The following is a 19650-nucleotide window of genomic DNA, read 5'->3' as shown; positions in this document are numbered from 1 at the left end:
AATGAGGAGATTTAGGTTTATTTGTTAGTTGTGTGACTTTGAGCCAGTCACTTGGCCTCTCTAGGAATCAATTCTGGCTAAAAAATGTGGGGTTGAAAATGTTCAGCAGTCCTCTAACTGGATCCCATGGTATGGGGGCACCCCTCTTCTGAGGAACTTCATAGGATTAGAAGTCCTGATGGGGCTTCGTCTGGGGGTGAGGGTTTAGAGCGAGGGGAAGAGGGGTCAAGGTGAGGTCCAACCTGCTCCAACTGTAACAGCTCTACTACGAAAAATTAATTGTTAAGAAATTAATTTTGAATAGGTGCTCCATGCACATTATTAAAAATCCAAGTAGTACAAAAGCGTACGCAGTGAAAAATCTTCTTACTACGGTGTCCCTAGTCACCCACCTTGCAGGGAACCAAGGTCACCATCTCCTGTCTATCTTTCTAGAGATTACCCACACCCACCTCATATTGTCTCACCTCCTTTCTTTTTTTAAGTTTAAAAAAATTTTTTAAAAATTTTATTTTGGCCACAACACGCAGCATGTAGGATCTTAGTTCCAGACCAGGGAAGCTCGGACTTCCCTTGTGGTGCAGTGGTTAAGAATCTGCCTGCCAATGCAGGGGACATGGGTTCAAGCCCTGGTCCGGGGAGATCCCACATGCCGCAGAGCAACTAAGCCCGTGTGCCACAACTACTGAGCCCACGTGCCTCAACTACTGAAGCCCATGTGCCTAGAGCCCGTGCTCCACCACAAGAGAAGCCACTGCAATGAGACGACTGTGCACCACAATGAAGAGTAGCCCCTGCTCGCTGCAACTAGAGAAAGCCCGCACGCAGCAATGAAGACCCAACACAGCCAAAAATAAATAAATAAAATAAATAAACTTATTAAAAAAAAAAAGGTTCTTACCAAAAGGACTTCCAATCAAGATGGTAGGCTGCCTCACCACCACCACTTCCCACCCCACTTAACTTACACAAAGAAGTGCAAGATAAAATTGGAGTTTTTATTAAATAAAATAAATAAATAAATATTTTTATTTTAAAAATAAAAAAAGTTGGAGTTGTTTTTTTTTAGCCAAAAAAAGAACAATTTATTGGTGAAATGAACTAATACAAAATATGTAAATTGCCCTTGCCTTTGGAACTGAGATTATACATTTTTTTCATAGGTGTGATTAACATTTAAGTACAAAGGTTATTTAACACTTAAACACAAAGGTTTCTCCATGAGTTACTTTGGATTTATAGGATCCCTTTTACCAGCGTTTCTCTTGAATCTGTGTTTTATGAAAGATGAGATGTTCAAGCACCTCATTCAATTGGAGACTTCTGAGTCCTTGCGGTGTGCGGGCTTCTCATTGTGGTGGCTTCTCCTGTTGCGGAACACTGGCTCTAGGCGCACGGGCTTCAGTAGTTGTGGCGCAGGAGCTTAGTTGCTCCGCGGCATGTGGGATCTTCCCGGACCAGGGCTCGAACCCGTGTCCCCTGCATTGCCAGTTGGATTCTTAACCACTGGACCACCAGGGAAGTCCCTCACGTCCTTCCTTTATACTAACACAAATAGCAGCATAGCATTCACACCGTTCTGTAGTGCTTTTTACCCATTTTATATATTGGACTTTCATGTGAAATTTCACTAAACCAGACTATCTATCCATAAAATATTTGACTAGCTTATCTATAAATCTTCTTTTTCACTAGGGCATTTCATAACTCTTAAACCTACATTTTTGATTTGTTATAAAATGAATGATTCATAGACTTGTGGCTGTGCAGAGACTAAAAAACCATTTGAACTTGCGCTTGGTGTCAGGCCTCTGAGAGACAAGAAGAAAGAAAGCTCCAGAAAGTGCCTGGTTCTGTGTTTTCAGTTCTTAGGATGTTTGGCTGCTGTGACCACAGTGGTGACTCACAGTTGGCAAGGCGTGGGGGGAGCAGAGCAAAGATGCTGCTCAGATTCTGGAATGTCACCAGCAGTAAAAGGAGTCTGAAGGATTGACAAGGACAGAGCCAAGGGAGGACCAGTCAGTGTGGAAATCTTGCTAAGGTTAAGTTAACTGGAGATGAACTCCTCATTCCATAGATTCCCTGATTATATATTCTTTTCTTCCTTTAGACAGAATCAGGTTCTCCTTAGACCAGTGGCTTTCAGTCCTAATTGCATGTGAGAATCACCTGGGAGCTTTCTTTCGCTCCCACGGTCAGGGATTCTGATTTAGGCTGCCGGGCATGGGGCCCAAGGCCTGGTATTTTTGAAAACCTTCCTAGATGATTCCAGAGGCAGCCAGGTGATAGCAGAGCTGTGGGTCAGCAGTGCTACCCAGTGGTTCAGTTCCTTCCTCTTCCAGCAGGCGGTTACTCGGGGCAAAGGGCCAGATTCCTTCTTTTTTTTTTGCGGTACACAGGCCTCTCACTGTTGTGGCCTCTCCCGTTGTGGAGCACAGGCTCTGGACGCGTCCGCTGAGTGGCCATGGTTCACGGGCCCAGCCGCTCCGAGGCATGTGGGATCCTCCCGGACCGGGGCACGAACCCATGTCCCCTGCATCGGCAGGCGGACTCTCAACCACTGTGCCACCAGGGAAGCCCCAGATTCCTTCTTGAACTCCTTCCTTTAAAACAGGCTTCCCTTCCTCTCCTCTTTCTATTGCATCACCACTGTCCTGATTGTTGTCTTTTGATGCTTATCAGTCTCCTGAGCATATAAAACCCCTTCAGGTAGCCCGGGCTGGAAATTATCAACTCCTACCCTCTCTAGTTCCTCTTAGATTCAGCTACTGAAGGCTACCTGAGCACGCTGGCCCATCAAGTTCCAGATCAGTGGTTCCCAGCAGCATTGGCACTACCTGGGAAGTCCTTAGGAAGCCAAATTCTTCAGCCCATCCAGACCTACTGAATCAGAAACTCTGGGGTGTTTTGACAATATCAACAATCTGTGTTTTGACAAGCCCTCCAGGCCACTGTGGTGTATCCCAAGCTTGAGAGCCACTGTTCTAGGACCAGTTCTGACCAGGACAGGGAATTATCTTGGTAGCTTTGGACCTCCAGCTGGTGGCGTTCAGAATGAATCCTGCTGCTATGGCTGCTCTATCCTGAGCCCTCCGTGTTCCTCTTGGGCACCAGCAGGCTGAGCTGGCTGTGGTCTTCCTCTCACACTCCCATCACTTCCGTCCTGTCTTGGTGCTGGAGAGTCCATGAGGCTTCTTCCTCCAATCTTCCATTTCTCGACCTCAGCACTTCACCAGGCTGGGCTCCTTTCCAAGCTTGATCCATGCGTCCCCACCCCTGCCACCTCATCCCTGGTGACTCCTGACCCTATGAGAGACCTCTCAAATTCCCCTGAGGCAGAAATAGATTTTTCTCGACAGGGCTTTCTGGAAGCGTTTATCTTCATGCTCTGTAACCTCATACGACAGACTGCCCAGCAGGACTGACTCTCCTCCTCTGTTGTTGGTCTGCTGATGATTTGTTTGGTGCTCTGAAGCCTGATTTCTTACCTAACTGGTGAGTAATTTTCCTCTACAGAGATAGGCCAGTATCAGATACGGTTATCAAGTAAGGGAGACTGATGTGTGTTCCTGCGGTCCTGGACCTTGAGAGTTCCAAAGAGTGTTATTCTTCAAAATACTTATCTCGGTGAAGCTACCCGTTTATTCTAACAAAGCTGAGTTGTTCAGCATACGCCTGGAAGTGCTCTCCTGGGTCTGCTGCAATCCTGAGTCTGATGTTTATGCCCCTTCATCATCTGGTTTCATCTCCACTGCCATTCTCCCAAGCGCCTGTTGCTCCAACCACAGAGCTATTTGTTATTTCTTGAACTCACCCTGCACTTTCACATCACTGGGATTTTGTTTTTTCTTACTCTGGAATGTTCTTTTTATTCCTTTCTTTGTTTTGCTTATTGATTCTATCTATTCCCCAAAATGCCAGCTAAAATGCTACTTTCCCTGTTTCTCAAACCAAACTAATGGCTCACTCTCTTCTCACACATCATGGTATTTCACTTTTGCAGTTATAAGCATGTCCACTTGTGTAAGTATTGCCTTAAAATGTAAGTTTCCTGATGGCAGGGACCATAGAAGCCATCCATTCCCTCTGCAGCACCCGAGTGAGAAACAACAGCTCTCTATAAAGTGCTCAAAAAGAAACCACATGAGAAAGTCAACCTATTCATTTTACTATAATAAAAATGGTGTTGTCCCCAGTCTGATCATATACCTTAGTCACCAGAACTAGAACTGAAGGATTTTTGGCTATTTCTCATAATCATCTACCTCAAAGGATAAAGATTCAATAAACTTTATTTTTGGGGGGACTTCCCTGGTGGAGCAGTGGTTAACAATCCGTCTGCCAATGCGGGGGACACAGGTTCGATCCCTGGTCCGGGAAGATCCCACATGCCGCAGAGCAACTAAGCCCGTGCGCCACAACTACTGAGCCTGCACTCTAGAGCCTGCAAGCCACAACTACTGAGTCTGCATGCCACAACTACTGAAGCCTACGTGCCTAGAGCCCGTGCTCTGCAACAAGAGAAACCACCGCAATGAGAAGTCCACGCACCGCAACGAAGAGTAGCCCCCACTTGCCGCAACTAGAAAAAGCCCACGCACAGCAACGAAGACCCAAAGCGGCCAAAAATAAATAAATTAAAACAAATAAATTAAAAAATGCATCTTTAATTTAATTTTTAAAAATTTAACTTATTATTATTATTTTAAAATTTTTATTGGCGTATAGTTGCTTTACCATGTTATTAATTTCTGCTGTACAGCAAAGTGAATCAGCTATACGTATACATATATCTGGAGAAAACAAACTTTAGAAATAATAAAAAGATGTGTGCCTGAGTACTAGCAGCTGGAACTAAGTATATACTACTACTTTTAAGTAGTAGTGAAACTACTTTGAAGGGGACGGAATTCCTTTTGGTTGTTAAAAGCCCTTTTTCTAGACGTGTGCCCTCTGTGGCAATAACACTCTTTGTCTTTTTAAGGGTTTTGAGTGCCTGAGGTAGAGAAATGTCACGAAGTCCAGCACCATCTCAGAAAATACGGACAGATGACCTCAAGTTTCTTAACATTAATGAGTCTCTGTGGCTTCAGTGTTTTTGACCACCAAAAGGAGGAATTAGATTTGATGAGCCCAGTGACTGAAGTAGCTCTGGGAAGTGCAGTACAGTGGAAATTTTATGCTTCGGTTGGAATGGAATACCCGATGCTACCCTTGGGATTTTTCATTGTGGTATTTGGTCTTTTCTCTTTTTGTGGATTGTCTCTCATGAGCACATTTTCATTCCTTGGTTTTTCTTCCCAGAATCTAAATCGGTCTTGAGTCATGCTTGCTGTGCTCAGATTTCTAGCCGAGTCTGCTGCACCGTAGATGAGTTGTTCTGCCATTATGGAGAGCCCCCCCCCCCCCACCAATGACTATGGTATCCCACATCAGGACCCTCTATCTCTCCTCCCCGATATATGACTCGCTGCTTCCCGTCTCCATGCCCTCTTCCTCCTTCCCCTCTTGTACACCAAAAAGAATTTTGTCCTTCCCTTATTGGGAAATTTCAATCTCTCTCCACCTGTTCCAGGATTGATTCAAAATCCACTTCTTCCAGGGACACTTCTCTAATAAATTCTAGCTCATTTGGATCCATTCTTTATTTCACATTGTGTAAAAATTTACACATTCAATTTATTTTACAATATCTTTTGTTGTGATCATTCGGAAGCTGTTTTGTCTTTTCAGATTTATTACATCAGGCAAAACGATGAATTAAGATCGGATTCCTTGTGTCCCATGGAGCTCCTCACCTCCCAACCCAACCAACCTCCCCCGCACCGTCGCGCTGAAGTAACAAATCTTTACAGTTCAGGATCATTGAGAGGGAGGGACTAGAGGTTGACACTTTTTTTTAAAAAAATTATTTATTTATTTTGGCTGCGCATGGGCTTTCTCTAGTTGCAGTGAGCAGGGGCTACTCTTCGTTGTGGCGTGTGGCTTCTCACTGCGGTGGCTTCTCTTGTTGCAGAGCACAGGCTCTAGGCACACGGGCTTCAGTAGTTGCGGCACGTGGGCTCAGGAGTCGTGGCACATGGGCTTAGTTGCTCTGTGGCATGTGGGATCTTCCTGGACCAGGGCTCGAACCTGTGTCCCCTGCATTGGCAGGTGGCTTCTTAACCACTGCGCCACCAGAGAAATCCCCACTGGAGAGTTCTGAACAGGCAGGTGACATGATCCGACCAATGTTTAGAGGGACCATTCTGGCTGCGGTGTTGAGAATAGATGGGTGGGGATCAAGTGTGGGTGTGGTACGTAGGGAGCAGTTAGGAGCAACCGCAATAATTCCAGGCTGGAGGTGATGGTGATTTGGACCATGGTGGTAATGGCAGAGATCATGAGAAGTTCTAAGTTTCCAGATATATTTTAAAAGGGGAGTCAAAAGGACTTCCAGGTAGATCAGATGTGGGATGTGAGAGAAAGAGAGGAATCAAGGAAGAATCCAGTTTTACAGTAACTGGAGGGATAGAGTTGTCTTCAGCTGAGATGAAGAGGTCTGTGGGAAGAGCAGGTCTGCTGGGGGTGGGGTGGGGTGGTGGGCTGGAATTTCAGGAGTTCAGATTTGGATAAATGATGTTTTCAATGTTCTGTTAATTCTGGATAGCCCTGTGATACTTGTTTGACTAAATTAATTTAAATGAATAAAAATTCATGAAACCCTAAGTGCTTGCCACGTTCTGAGCCCTTCAGGAAGCTTCAGGGAGTTCCCTTCACACACATTGCCTCATGGACAGAATGGAGTGGGAATGGGCACCCCGGCCATTGGGATCCTGTGGAGTAGCCTGTGAGATTCGCAGGTGCGAGAACTCTGTCCAGTGGCAGCAGCCCTCATTGGGTTACTACCGATCCATTCATGCTCTCTCCGTGTGGAAATCTGATGCTAGGTAGAAGGAAGGGAGAGATGGAACAGGAATAGCAGAGGAAAAGAAGCAGAGAGGGAGAGAGAAGCTTGTTCCTGAAGAGTCACCAGAGGGAGAAGCAGAGCTGCTGCTTCTGAGGTACAGATGCACGAGCAGGTGACCAGGATTGACTTTGAATTGTAAACCAGCATGGAACCTTCATTGATTCCCTTTTGGGTTGCTCCTGGGGAACTCCATTTCTGTGTAGTGCTGTCATACTTTCTTGCTTTCTTTTATATTTACAATATTAAAATCGAACACTGCAAGTAACCTAAGATGTAGGTTATTTGCAACAGGAAAATGTCTAAGTGATACAATATGATATGGTAACCTAGTATATGTGAAGATGACCTAGGAAATTAAACAGAGATGGTAGAGAGAGTTTAAGCTTTGCTTTCCAAAGAGAACAAGTATGATTCACAAGTATAAGGATTATAATGAAATAAACCTGATTGTTTCTTAGTACCTTCATCCACAAATATTTTATTCAATACCATATGTGAGACACTGACCTAAGTCCTGGGGAGAAACCAGACATGGCCCGGTGGCAAGCATCTTGATAGGTCCTGGTGTTTTCATGCCTCTGGGTTAAACCATCTTGTCTCTCTCCTAGATAGCACACGTCTCTCTCCTCCCTACCATTTTCATCTTTTCTTCCTGGTTTCCTCACCCAGGTAATTTTTTTTCCCCTTGAACTCAATTACTTTCTTCACCTTCAGCTCTAGCTCTCTCTAATTGCTTTCAATTGTGAGTAGTCCTCTGGGATTTAACTAGAAGTATGTGCCTGTATAATTCCTCAGAATGGACTCAACACTACATATTTGTAAAATGAGCAAATCATTCTTCTTCTCTCCTGCACATCCTTGAAGGAATGCAGTTAGTCATGACAGAGATAAAGTAGAAGCCATTTGAAAAGGCTAAGCCTGGGTATCACGAAACTCACTGCTCAAAAGCCTTCAGTGGCTCCGTGTCAGCCCTTCCCATGGCCTGTTCTAGAAGAGCTGGTTGTGTGTCTTTCTCTACACAGAAATTGTATGTGTTTTTTTGTTTGTTTGTTTTTTGTTTTTTTTTTGCGGTACGCGGGACTCTCACTGCTGCGGCCTCTCCCGTTGTGGCCTCTCCCGTTGCAGAGCACAGGCTCCGGACGCGCAGGCTCAGTGGTCATGGCTCACGGGCCCAGCCGCTCCGCGGCATGTGGGATCTTCCCAGAACGGGGCATGAAGTCCCCTGCATCGGCAGGCGGACTCTCAATCACTGCGCCACCAGAGAAGCCCCTGTGTGTGTGTGTTTTTTTTCTATAGGCTGAGACAGTCTCGTTCATCTCTGTTCTCGCGTTCCTGCTGTGCCTGCCATGCAATAGGCACGTAATAAATGACCCCAGAGTATAATTTGAAAAGAGGGAGATGAGTGGCTCATGTCAAGCATTACCTAGTTTAAACTTGTAGGTTTGGAAATCAGTCTGAGCCCTTGTGTAGCAGCTTCCAAAAAATAAAACATTCTTTTATCTTAAAAAGTTTTAGGTAGCTGATAAAACTGAGGAAACCACGATTAAGTCTCAGGAAGTAGAAAAGGAAGATAAGATACAATTTAACTATAATGAGTCCGGATGGGTGGGCCTGGGATTACAACTTCTGATGTCAAGACCAACCTGACTCATAAACTACTCTTTTCAATAACATCCTTTCACTTCTCACTCCTTATCCACTTAAATATTTCACCTTGATGTCCTCTGTCTCGACCAACTCCTGGACGTTATGATGCTTTTTGAGACTCTACAGAGGAATCTACTCCTCAAATTTGCGAAAACTGGTTGTAAGGCATCCTCACATAGCATCAAAAGAGACTCACATTATATTCTGGATAGCATTCCAGTCTCCAAATCATAGTCTAAGAGGCGAGCAATGAAAACCTTGCAGTGAACCAACAAACAGAAAATAAAATCAAGAAAAGAAGTCAGACACTTGCACACTCCCAAATCCAGCCTCTTCCCCAGCAAGGGACCGTGCTTGCTTCACAACATAAATATCCAGTGTCCTGCTCCTGAGAGGGCTGCCATTTCCTTTGTTATCCTGCCTGCGATTGTCAGTTCCTGAGAGCTTGGCAAGATTGTGAGACTATAAAGCAGGACTCTTTGAGAATTATTTCTAGGTGTATTTGGACAACGATGGAAAAAAAAAGATGAAAAGAATGAACAGAGTAGATGACTGAGGTTGGGAGGGGAAGCCTGAGTGAGCTATGAGAGACCTAGTCTTTATTTCTTCATAAGCCTAGAAACAGGGATCATCCGTTCATTCAACAAACATTATTGAGCTCCCACTATTGCCGGGACTGCTCTAGGCACTAGAGATACATCACTGAACAAGACAGAAAAGAAAAATTCCCTGCCCTCCTAGCAGTTACATTCTAGTGGGCAAGTTCCTCCTGTCAGCCTTTTTCCTTCCCATGAGCAGGAGACAAGCTTGTCTGAGGAGCCTGAAGGAGGAAGAGAAGATTTATTCCCATCTCTGCCTCTGCTTTTGTCACCCTTTCCTCTCTACTCAGGAGTCCCAGAGCCTTATGATTTTCATAGAGACCTCCCCCTGTAAATAAAGAAAGACCTGAAAAAGCAATTCCCTCTATTTGCAGTTTCATAAAAGAATGTGGAAAGGGCAGGATTAACTCTCAGAGGGGTGAACTCAAGTCATCATTCCTTGCCAAGGCCAGAATCTTCTTTTCCCCTAGTTCTGTGGAGGGTATGGCTCCTGTGTTCCATCAGGCAGCTAGGTTCAAGATCTGCGGCTCATCCTTGGTTTCTTTCTCTTTTCACCTCCCAGGCCAATCATTGATCAACATCTGTGGCCACTACATCCCATATCTTCCTCACTCTCCCATCCCACCCTCACCAATAGCCTCCTTTCTCACCCGTACTCGTGTAACAATCTCCTAACTCCTATCTCTCTCCTCTCCAACTCATCCTCTGCGATGGTGTTAGATTTGCCATCCAAGAACCAGCATTAGGCATGCCACTTATCTTTCCAAAACCTTCATTTGCTCCCTACTTTATAGATATGCTGATGCTCTCCCAGTTCTACCCTAAACACCATTAACATTTTTTTTATCTCCCACTCTAACTTTTTATTTATCCTAAGCTCCTGCCAGAGGGGACAACTTCGTACCCTTCCTGGTATGTCTTTCATGCTTTCTTTTCTTTTCTTTCCTTTTCTTTCTTTCTTTCTTTTTTTTTTGGCCATGTCTCATGGTTTGTGGGGATCTCAGTTCCCTGAGCAGGGATTGAACCTGTGCCATGGCAGTGAAAGCCCAGATTCCTAACTAGGCCACCAGGGAACTCCCAGTCAGTATTTTTTTTTTGTTTTGCTTTTGTTTCCGTTTTCTTCTTTCTTTCTTTTTTTTTTTTCTCATGCTTTCTAACAGCTAAATCTTTGTTCTTCCTTCCATCTGGAATTCCCCATTCCCTTGGATGCTACACATTGATTAAGATAAGTCCCAATGCTGCTTCCTTCCTGAAGTGTTTTCTGACCCCCTTTGTTTCCCACTCATGGTGGCTATCAGCCTGTGCCCTTTATTCTTCCTCTCCCCTACTAATCATCAGGTCCTCGAGGCAGAGTTCACTACTGCTCCATCTTTGTGTCCTTCCTATTGCTTTATATATGGCAGGTGCTTTGCAAATATTTGCTGGATTATGGGTACTTGAAGAACCTGGGTGGGTTGGTGAGTTGAGGGGAGTGTAATTTTGGTTGGGGCCAGGTGGGTTGGAGGGCTTTAGAGGTCACTTTTGTTGGACTTGGGGTCAGTCACATCTGAAATATTTCCAGTGGGAAATGAGGCAAAGAGGTCTGTGTCCATGGAGATAAGGGGACAATCCCTTGCAGTAATCCTGATTTACGTAGAGGAACTGGAAAATAAAAGGTACTGAGTAATGTTACCTAACATTTCCCCTGGAGTTTGCCAAGAGAATAGGGGAGAGAGAGAACTCCTGTTTATTGAGTGTCTAGAATATGCAGTGCAGGCACTGCACTTGGTTCTTTACACACAATAATAACACTTTTTAAAAAATAAATTTATTTATTTTATTTTTGGCTGCGTTGGGTCTTCGTTGCTGTGCACAGGCTTTCTCTAGTTGCGGCGAGCTGGGGCTACTCTTTGTAGCAGTGTGTGGGCTTCTCATTGTCATGGCTTCTCTTGCTGCTGAGCACAGGATCTAGGTGCACGGGCTTCCATAGTTGTGGCACGTGGGCTCAGTAGTTGTGGCTCTTGGGCTCTAGAGTGCAGGCTCTGTAGTTGTGGTGCACAGGCTTAGTTGCTCTGCAGCATGTGAGATCTTCCCGGACCAGGGCTTGAACCTGTGTCCCCTGCATTGGCAGGCGGATTCTTAACCACTGCAACACCAGGGAAGCCCACAATAATAACACTTTTTGAGTGATTACTATGTGTCGGGCACTGCTCTCAGCTTTTTACCTGTGCTAACTCATTATATTCTCATAACAACACTATAAGTATGTTTTATTGTTATGAAGAAATTGAGGAACAGAGACAATAAGTAACTTGTCCAAAGTCACACAGCTGGTAAGAAGCCATTCTGAACACAGGAGTCTGGTGCCAAAGAGCAGCTCTTAATTTCACGACTGTGATGACTTCCATTCAATCCTTACAACCACTTTTAAGGCAATTGGTATTACCTTTATTTTACAGGTGAGAAAATGAAGTCCTAGTGAGGTTAAACAGCTTTCCCATAGATGTATATGAATAAATAATCAATCTGGGATTCCAGTTCAGTTTTGTCAATTGCCACAGGAATACTCATGAGGTTCTATTTTTTTCCAGTGCATCTGGTAACGAATCATTAACCTCTTCTTAAGAAGAGTCACGAGGACTGGACGAATTATTCCAGGCTGATGCCCAGCAAATGATTCTCTAGAACTGGGCAAAAAGGCTTCTTCTGGAAGAAATTGTTATGCCCTCTTCTTTTATGCTTATTATAGAGACAATGATTCAAGTGCAGTAATTTCCTGGAAATGAGTGTCCAGTTTGGGGTTAATGGCATGACACGCACAGTCAGCTCAGCGAGTGGCCTCACTGTCTATGAATTCCCAGGAAATACCCTGAGAGTTGATCATAGTTGCTCAGAGAAGGACGTTCCTTTTCCCAGGTTTTTACACATGTTCCCAGAGGACTTCAGAAAGTCGATCTGATTCATTTATCAAACTGGGAAACGTTCTGTAACTTCTGGCCCATTACGTACTTATCTCCTCACAATGTGCACCAATGAGATCATGCTTCTAAGTGCAGCACTTTTGTGCAGGCTGGGTTTCTACAGGTAGCACAGCCAGTGGCAGTGTCCTTTATGTGCAGAATTGTCCATTATTCACCATATACTTAATGAAATGACCTCTTCTATTCATTCAGCATCTTGAGATTTACTTTTTTTTTTTAAACATCTTTATTGGAGTATAATTGCTTTACAATGGTGTGTTAGTTTCTGCTTCATAACAAAATGAATCAGTTATATATATACATATGTCCCCATATCTCTTCCCTCTTGCGTCTCCCTCCCTCCCACCCTCCCTATCCCACCCCTCCAGACGGTCACAAAGCAGCGAGCTGATCTCCCTGTGCTATGCGACTGCTTCCCACTAGCTATCTACCTTACGTTTGGTAGTGTATATATGTCCATGCCTCTCTCTCGCTTTGTCACAGCTTACCCTTCCCCCTCCCCATATCCTCAAGTCCATTCTCTAGTAGGTCTGTGTCTTTATTCCTGTCTTACCCCTAGGTTCTTCAGGACATTTTTTTTCTTAAATTCCATATATATGTGTTAGCATACGGTAACTGTCTCTCTCTTTCTGACTTACTTCACTCTGTATGACAGGCTCCAGGTCCATCCAACTCATTACAAATAGCTCAATTTCATTTCTTTTTATGGCTGAGTAATATTCCATTGTATATATGTGCCACATCTTCTTTATCCATTCATCCGATGATGGGCACTTAGGTTGTTTCCCTCTCCAGGCTATTGTAAATAGAGCTGCAATGAACATTGTGGCACATGACTCTTTTTGAATTATGGTTTTCTCACGGTATATGCCCAGTAGTGGGATTGCTGGGTCATATGGTAGTTCTATTTTTAGTTTTTTAAGGAACCTCCATACTGTTCTCCACAGTGGCTGTATCAATTTACATTCCCACCAACAGTGCAGGAGGGTTCCTTTTTCTCCACACCCTCTCCAGCATTTATTGTTTCTAGATTTTTTGATGATGGAGATTTACTTTTAAACACAGATTCTCACCTGTTGGGAAGGCTTAAGCATGGCCCTGATTAAAGGTGATAGATAAAGCTGCTGCCCTCTTAGCCACCCTCTGGTTCCTAGGGCTCTGTAAGAGCCTAGAGGCAAAGAAAATGAACCTAATTCTCAACTCTCTTTGACAGTAGGAGCTAAAATAGAGTTACTATGTAGTACTATGTAGTTCAGTACATGTTCCTAGGTCTATGCTGACCAGGAAATGTATCTTGGAAGCCAGATGGAACAAGAAATAATGATTGTGGCAGAAGGCAGTGTTTTGTTTTGTTTTTTTCATGATTTGAAAATAAAATTTTTATTTTAATATATGTGTTTTATCTTATTTTTTAAAAACATCTTTATTGGAGTATAATTGCTTTACAGTGGTGTGTTAGTTTCTGCTTCATAACAAAGTGAATCAACTGTACATATACATATATCCCCATATCTCTTCCCTCTTGCATCTCCCTCCCGCCCTCCCTATCCCACCCCTCTAGGTGGACACAAAGCACCGAGCTGATCTCCCTGTGCTATGCGGCTGCTTCCCACTAGCTATGTATTTTACATTTGGTAGTGTATATATGTCCATGCCACTCTCTCACTTTGTCCCAGCTTACCCTTCCCCCTCCCCATGTCCTCAAGTCCATTCTCTACGTCTGTGTCTTTATTCCTGTCCTGCCCCTAGATTCTTCAGAACCTTTTTTTTTTTTAGATTCCATATATATGTGTTAGTATATGGTATTTGTTTTTCTCTTTCTGACTTACTTCACTCTGTATGACAGTCTCTAGGTCCATCCACCTCACTGCAAATAACTCAATTTCGTTTCTTTTTATGACTGAGTAATATTCCATTGTATGCATGTGAGAAGGCAGTGTTTTAAAGGTATGCTTAGGTTGATCTTCTGGGCATGCAATGAACAGTACAAGGGTGGGTAGTGACATATTTTATGATAGGAGTGCATCTGGAGTTTGGGCTGGCTAAAGAAGCTCGATTAGAATTACTTGGCAATATTGAATGCTGGGCTAAAGAAATCTATCAAGTACAAAGTGTGGCTGATTTGTGTGGTTACTTTTAACATTAACACCCAAAGGGCAGCTCCTTTCAGTGAGATGAATTCCTCTAACCCTTCTATGTTCTCAACTGGAGGTGGATCTCTCTCTCTCTTCCTTTGATACCTTGAAGGCTTTCAGGCCTGTGAGGTTGGAGTTGATGGGAAGATATGCTTGAGGTACATTTGGCTTCTCTCCTGTATCTCCGGCATCAAGGATGGACAGCTAGTGAATAGGTTAGAGAAATATTTGGGAGGGATCTGATGAGATAAGACTCCTAATTTTAGTTTCTTTCTCCCCCATCTCCTTGGGCTTTTTAACCAAAAGGTTCTAGGATATCAGAAGATGTAGATTTGAGAAGATCTGAAATTATAGGCATAGATAATTCTTTAAATTCTCCTTGCCTTTTTTTTTTTTTTTCTTGTGGTATGCGGGCCTCTCACTGTTGTGGCGTCTCCCATTGCAGTGCACAGGCTCCGGACGCGCAGGCTCAGCGGCCATGGCTCACGGGCCCAGCTGCTCTGCGGCATGTGGGATCTTCCCGGACCGGGGCATGAACCCATGTCCCCTGCATTGGCAGGCGGACTCTCAACCACTGCGCCACCAGGGAAGCCCCTCTCCTTGCCTTTTTGAGGACATTTCAACAAAAGGGGCAGAACTCTGGTGCTGGCAATGAGCTAGAAAAGGATATGCAGGCCAAGGTTATGCTTGTGAGAAGGAAGGCTGGTGTTTTTCACTTAATGCACTGGGAATCTTCCCTAGGCGTCAAGGATATGATTTTGTGTGACTGGTTGTAGCATGAAGTTTGGAGCTAAGGGAACTTGCCTTAAAACATGAAATGATGAGGATCTTTAATAATATGGAAGGCACACTTACCAGTTTCTGTTATCTTCAAGGAAGCCCCAGGCTGAGCAGCTGGAACCTGTTCCCTGTGGGCAGATACTCCAAGATAAGATAAAGGCGGGGCAGGGAGCAGCTGAGTCCTGCCCAGATAAGAGATAAACAGACCACGTATTTCTCATTCTCGAGGTCAAGACATTCCGGACTACACAGGCACAGAAAGACTCCTCGGGGGCCAAAAAGGGACAGGGTACCACCCCATGGTAGGTGGTGTCAATCTTCTCATAGGCCTCTGCACTAGAATACATCTTGGCTAAGAGACGCACGTGCACATGGGGGTGTGGGGGGGTGGGGAAGGGGACCCTGAGTTATACCAAATATGGACTCAGAGCCAGGCAGTGCAAGATAACTAGCCAGAGGAAACCCGGAAGAAATGCCCCATATAAGTGATTTAAACTACCACGAAGGTGTAACTCTCTCTCTCTGAGCCCGCCCGTGTGTCCGTTCACACATACTTTTTCCTCCTAATAAACCCTTTACTTGTTTCAGTACTTGTCGTCTCTTTGTTGAAATTTATTTCTACAAAGCAGACAAGCCAGAGCCTTGTCACTGGCCACTGGTCCCTGGTGGTCTAGTGGCTAGGATTCAGTGCTCTCACTGCCTCGGCCTGAGTTCAATCTCTAGTCAGTGAAGTGAGATCCTGCTTCAAGCCACTGCAGGCCGAGGTCACCTGAGATCAAGATCACCAATGGGACCTTGGGTCTGATGCACTTGGTCAACTGCAAGTGACCCCCTTTCCTTTGTGTTTCCTACTGTTGCCTCTGGAGATCCCATCTGGCTTTGGCTGATGTACTAGGTCCTCTGTGAAGTAGATGATAATGTGGAGTTGTTACCAAATGCAAGTTCATGTGCCCGACGCACAGTGAGGCTAAACAAACAAACATTGGAGTTTGGAGCAGAGAAACGTTTATTGCAAGGCCCTGCAAGGAGATGGGTGGCTCGTGCCCAAAAAACCCCAACTCCCCGAAGGGTTTCAGCAAAGCTTTTTTTTTTTTTTTGGTGGTATGCGGGCCTCCCACCGCTGCGGCCCCTCCCGCCGCGGAGCACAGGCTCCGGACGCGCAGGCCCAGCGGCCACGGCCCACGGGCCCAGACGCTCCACGGCATGCGAGATCTTCGCGGACCGGGGAATGAACCCGCGTCCCCCGCATCGGCAGGCAGACTCTCAACCACTGCGCCACCAGGGAAGCCCTCAGCAAAGCATTTTTAAAGGCAAAGTGAGGGACGGGGTCACAGTGTAAGTGATCAGCTCCTGCACAATTCTCTGATTGGTTGATGGTGAGGTAACAGGGTAGTCAACGTTACCAATCCTTAGGCGCCAAAAATTCTGGGGGCTATGTATTCATGATCATCAAGTAGTCAATTTCTTCCTTTTGGTGGTGGTTTTTAGCACCTGAAAAATTCAGGAAATACGCATGAGATTCTATTATCTGGGTACTTCAGAGGGGAGCTTCAGCAGAGGATATGGGGGCAGGGTCTGCCCCAGGAAAGCCCCATAGCATCCTGCTCAGTTACAGAGTTAGGAGTACAAGAGGTTTAGTGAGGGGTGATGCCTGTGAGAGATAAAAGGGAGAAGAAGCTGGCTTGGCAGTGAAAGCACTAGATTGCTGTACAGATCTGACTGTATCGGCCAATCCATTTGGGAGTTCTTAAGTAAATGTTGCCCTCAGAGTAGTCCCATGTTAGGCAGAAATGACTATGTCCCAGTCTCCCTTCCACGTTGAGTCACTGGCTGCGAGCCTCTAGGAATGAGCATGAAAAAGCCTGCATGAAACCTGGAGGTGCTAACAGCTGTAAAGCGTCAGCTCAGGGCAATCCTTGCAGCTGCTGGTAAGTTATTTTTTGAAGCAAGATCTGAGCATCGTACCTCTGTGGCTGCCAGAGCTGGCACTGTTGTCCGGAGGCCCTCTTACTATTTTCTGCCCCACCTTTTCATCACTGGGCTTATCCAATCTCTGTGTCATAATGTGTGATGAAAACATCAGATAACGAGTCCAGAGGCCTGGGTACTACTTGCATTTGCTAAAAACCTTGGGACCAGGGACAATTCATGCATCTTTCTGTGTCTTCTGAAATGTCCAAGATCCCTCCCAACCATGACACTTCTGAGTTTATTATTTGTTCTGGGATTGCCGGGGTTCTACCTCGCAGGCCCGTGTCTGTCTCTTCCAGGAAGTGTGGCTTTTCTTGCATGGCCTGGGTATTGAGAATGGTGATGCTTCATGGCCCTCAAATGCTCTTTGGGCTCACCTACTTTTGCTCCTTTTCAGTTTACATGGGTTCATGATGTAGAAATTCTCCATCCTGCCTTCCTGTGTTCATTCTTCCTAGTGTATGTACTGAGCACCCATTATACTCTAGGCACTGTGCTAGATCCGAAGGTGCCGAGATGAAAAAGGCATAGTCCTTCCCCCAAGGAGTCTAGTGGGACCGGCCCGGTGAACGTGCAGTTGCCATGAGAGTGTGGAGGGCAGTGGGACCACTGCAGTACGGGTTCCTACTCAGTCTTGGGGAGGGGGATGTGAAGGGAGGTTGTCCAAAGATAAAATCGACCTTGAGTCCTCATGGAATGAGGGGTTCCTCAGAGAGAAGGTGAGGAGAGGACATTCTAGGTAGAAGGCCCACAGGCCCAGATGTTCCACGGGGAGAGAGGAGAAACGGTAATTATTCAGAGCACTTAAAGCATCAGATGAGAAGAAAGGGGAAACAGGAGGTGTGATGCAGAGCTCTACTAAAAACCTATCCTGAGGGCAACCCGGAGCCACAAAATGGCTGAAAGCAGCAACAACAAAGTCTTGGCTTTCTCACACCTACTCCCACACACCGGGGTGCAGGGAGAAAAGGTACCACATTCACAGACCCACTGCGCTTTGGTGCCACAGAGCTTCAGAAGGCTTTGGTGCCACAGAGCTTCAGAAGACGGGTGGGTTTTCCTGGGGAAAGCATTCAGGAGGCGGTGTGTGTGTGAGCGCGGGGTAAATTCTCCTGCCTCAGCAACATTCGAGGTGTGTTTTTTCCCCTAGGTGACAGTTATAGATGTTACTACACATCAAGGTCACGGTCAGGGTACTTGAGGTTCGGCACATTGCAAGGGGGAGAGCACAGGTTGGGGGCTGAGACCTTAGTTCTCATTCAGGCGGCACCATTTACTACTGCGAATGACACCCTGGCAAGTTGAAAGCTTCTTCAGTTTATACAGAGCCCTCCCTGCTTTAGAATAAGGTCCACTGATTTTCTCACGTGCCCTCCTACCTCGCCCAGTCCCTTGTGCAGGTGGTAGCGGTTCTGGGACTGTGCTCCCTTAATCAGTACCACCTGGGAACTTGCTAGAACTGCAAATTGTGCTGCACTCCAAATTTACTGAATCAGAAACTCCGGGGGCGGGACCTAGAAATCTTGTTTTAACGATCCCGCCAGGCGTTTCTGGTGATCGCTTAAGTTTGAAAACCACAGATACGGGGTAAACTTTAATAAAAATTTGCTGCCCCAGACATGGGAAAACGCAAGCCCTCTCTCCTTAGCTCCACCTGCCGCAGCTTCGCAGTAGCACCAGGAGAGGGCGCCGACGGACCTGCCTTTGCCCCGCTCCTAGCAGTTCCAGCGAAAGGGTAAACACTGGAACGGTAACTTCTTTCTGATGCAGAAGTAAATGACAAATATACGAAAAAAAAAAAAAAAAAGACTGTGGTATCAAAGTGGCAGTTAAAGAGAAGGCAACGCTCAGAGTCACAGCTGCAGAGGGCAGCGGCGGCGGCTACGTCAGCGTCCCAAATTCCGGAAGCGTCCTGAGCTGAAGTATTTTTTTGCAGCATTTCTTCGAGCCCTTTTCTTTGATATACATGAGACTTCCGACTTTCCTTTGCTCTTTGCTCCTTCTTTTTTTTTTTTTTTCCATACGTCAGGTTTTAGCGCCGACAAGCTCCCAGCCTCAAAGGCGTTAGATTTGCCTTTTGCACCAGCCATCTCGGTTCCTCATTGTTCTGCAGCCCTTTGCAGGGTTCACGGCCAAGTGTGAGCAGGGAATGCCCCTACCCGCCACATGCCACTTCCTCATTCAGACCCGCCACCTTTAGTCCGCGATTACCTTTTGATCTCAAGCATTGCATTTGTGTCCCTGCCTGCCTCTTTTTCCTGTCCTCCAGATCCTGGAGTCCTCATTGTTGTGCCGCTCGAGTTTCCGCACCGCGGGGTTTTGCAGCGAGAGAGGCGCGGTGGGACCAGCACTAAACACAGCCCTGAATACTGTGGGGGGGGGGGGAAGCGGGATGGGGGTAAGATCGACAAAGTCTCCCCACTCTTCCTTTTCGCTCCCCCGGCACCTTTGCATATCGGTCCTTTACACTCACATCAGGTGGTGGGCACAGGATGGCTCTTGCCTTTGTGTTAGCTATCCCCAAAAGAGAAATATTTATCTCCAGAAACGAAGTAACATGTCAGGGGCCTGATTATGGTGTTTGTGCTATTAGGCGGTTTAGAAACTTT

Source organism: Monodon monoceros, unplaced genomic scaffold (genome assembly GCF_005190385.1).
Source record: "Monodon monoceros isolate NGI ecotype Baffin Bay Population unplaced genomic scaffold, NGI_Narwhal_1 Super_Scaffold_18, whole genome shotgun sequence".
NCBI lineage: Eukaryota > Metazoa > Chordata > Mammalia > Artiodactyla > Monodontidae > Monodon > Monodon monoceros.
This window is presented reverse-complemented; position numbering follows the sequence as displayed.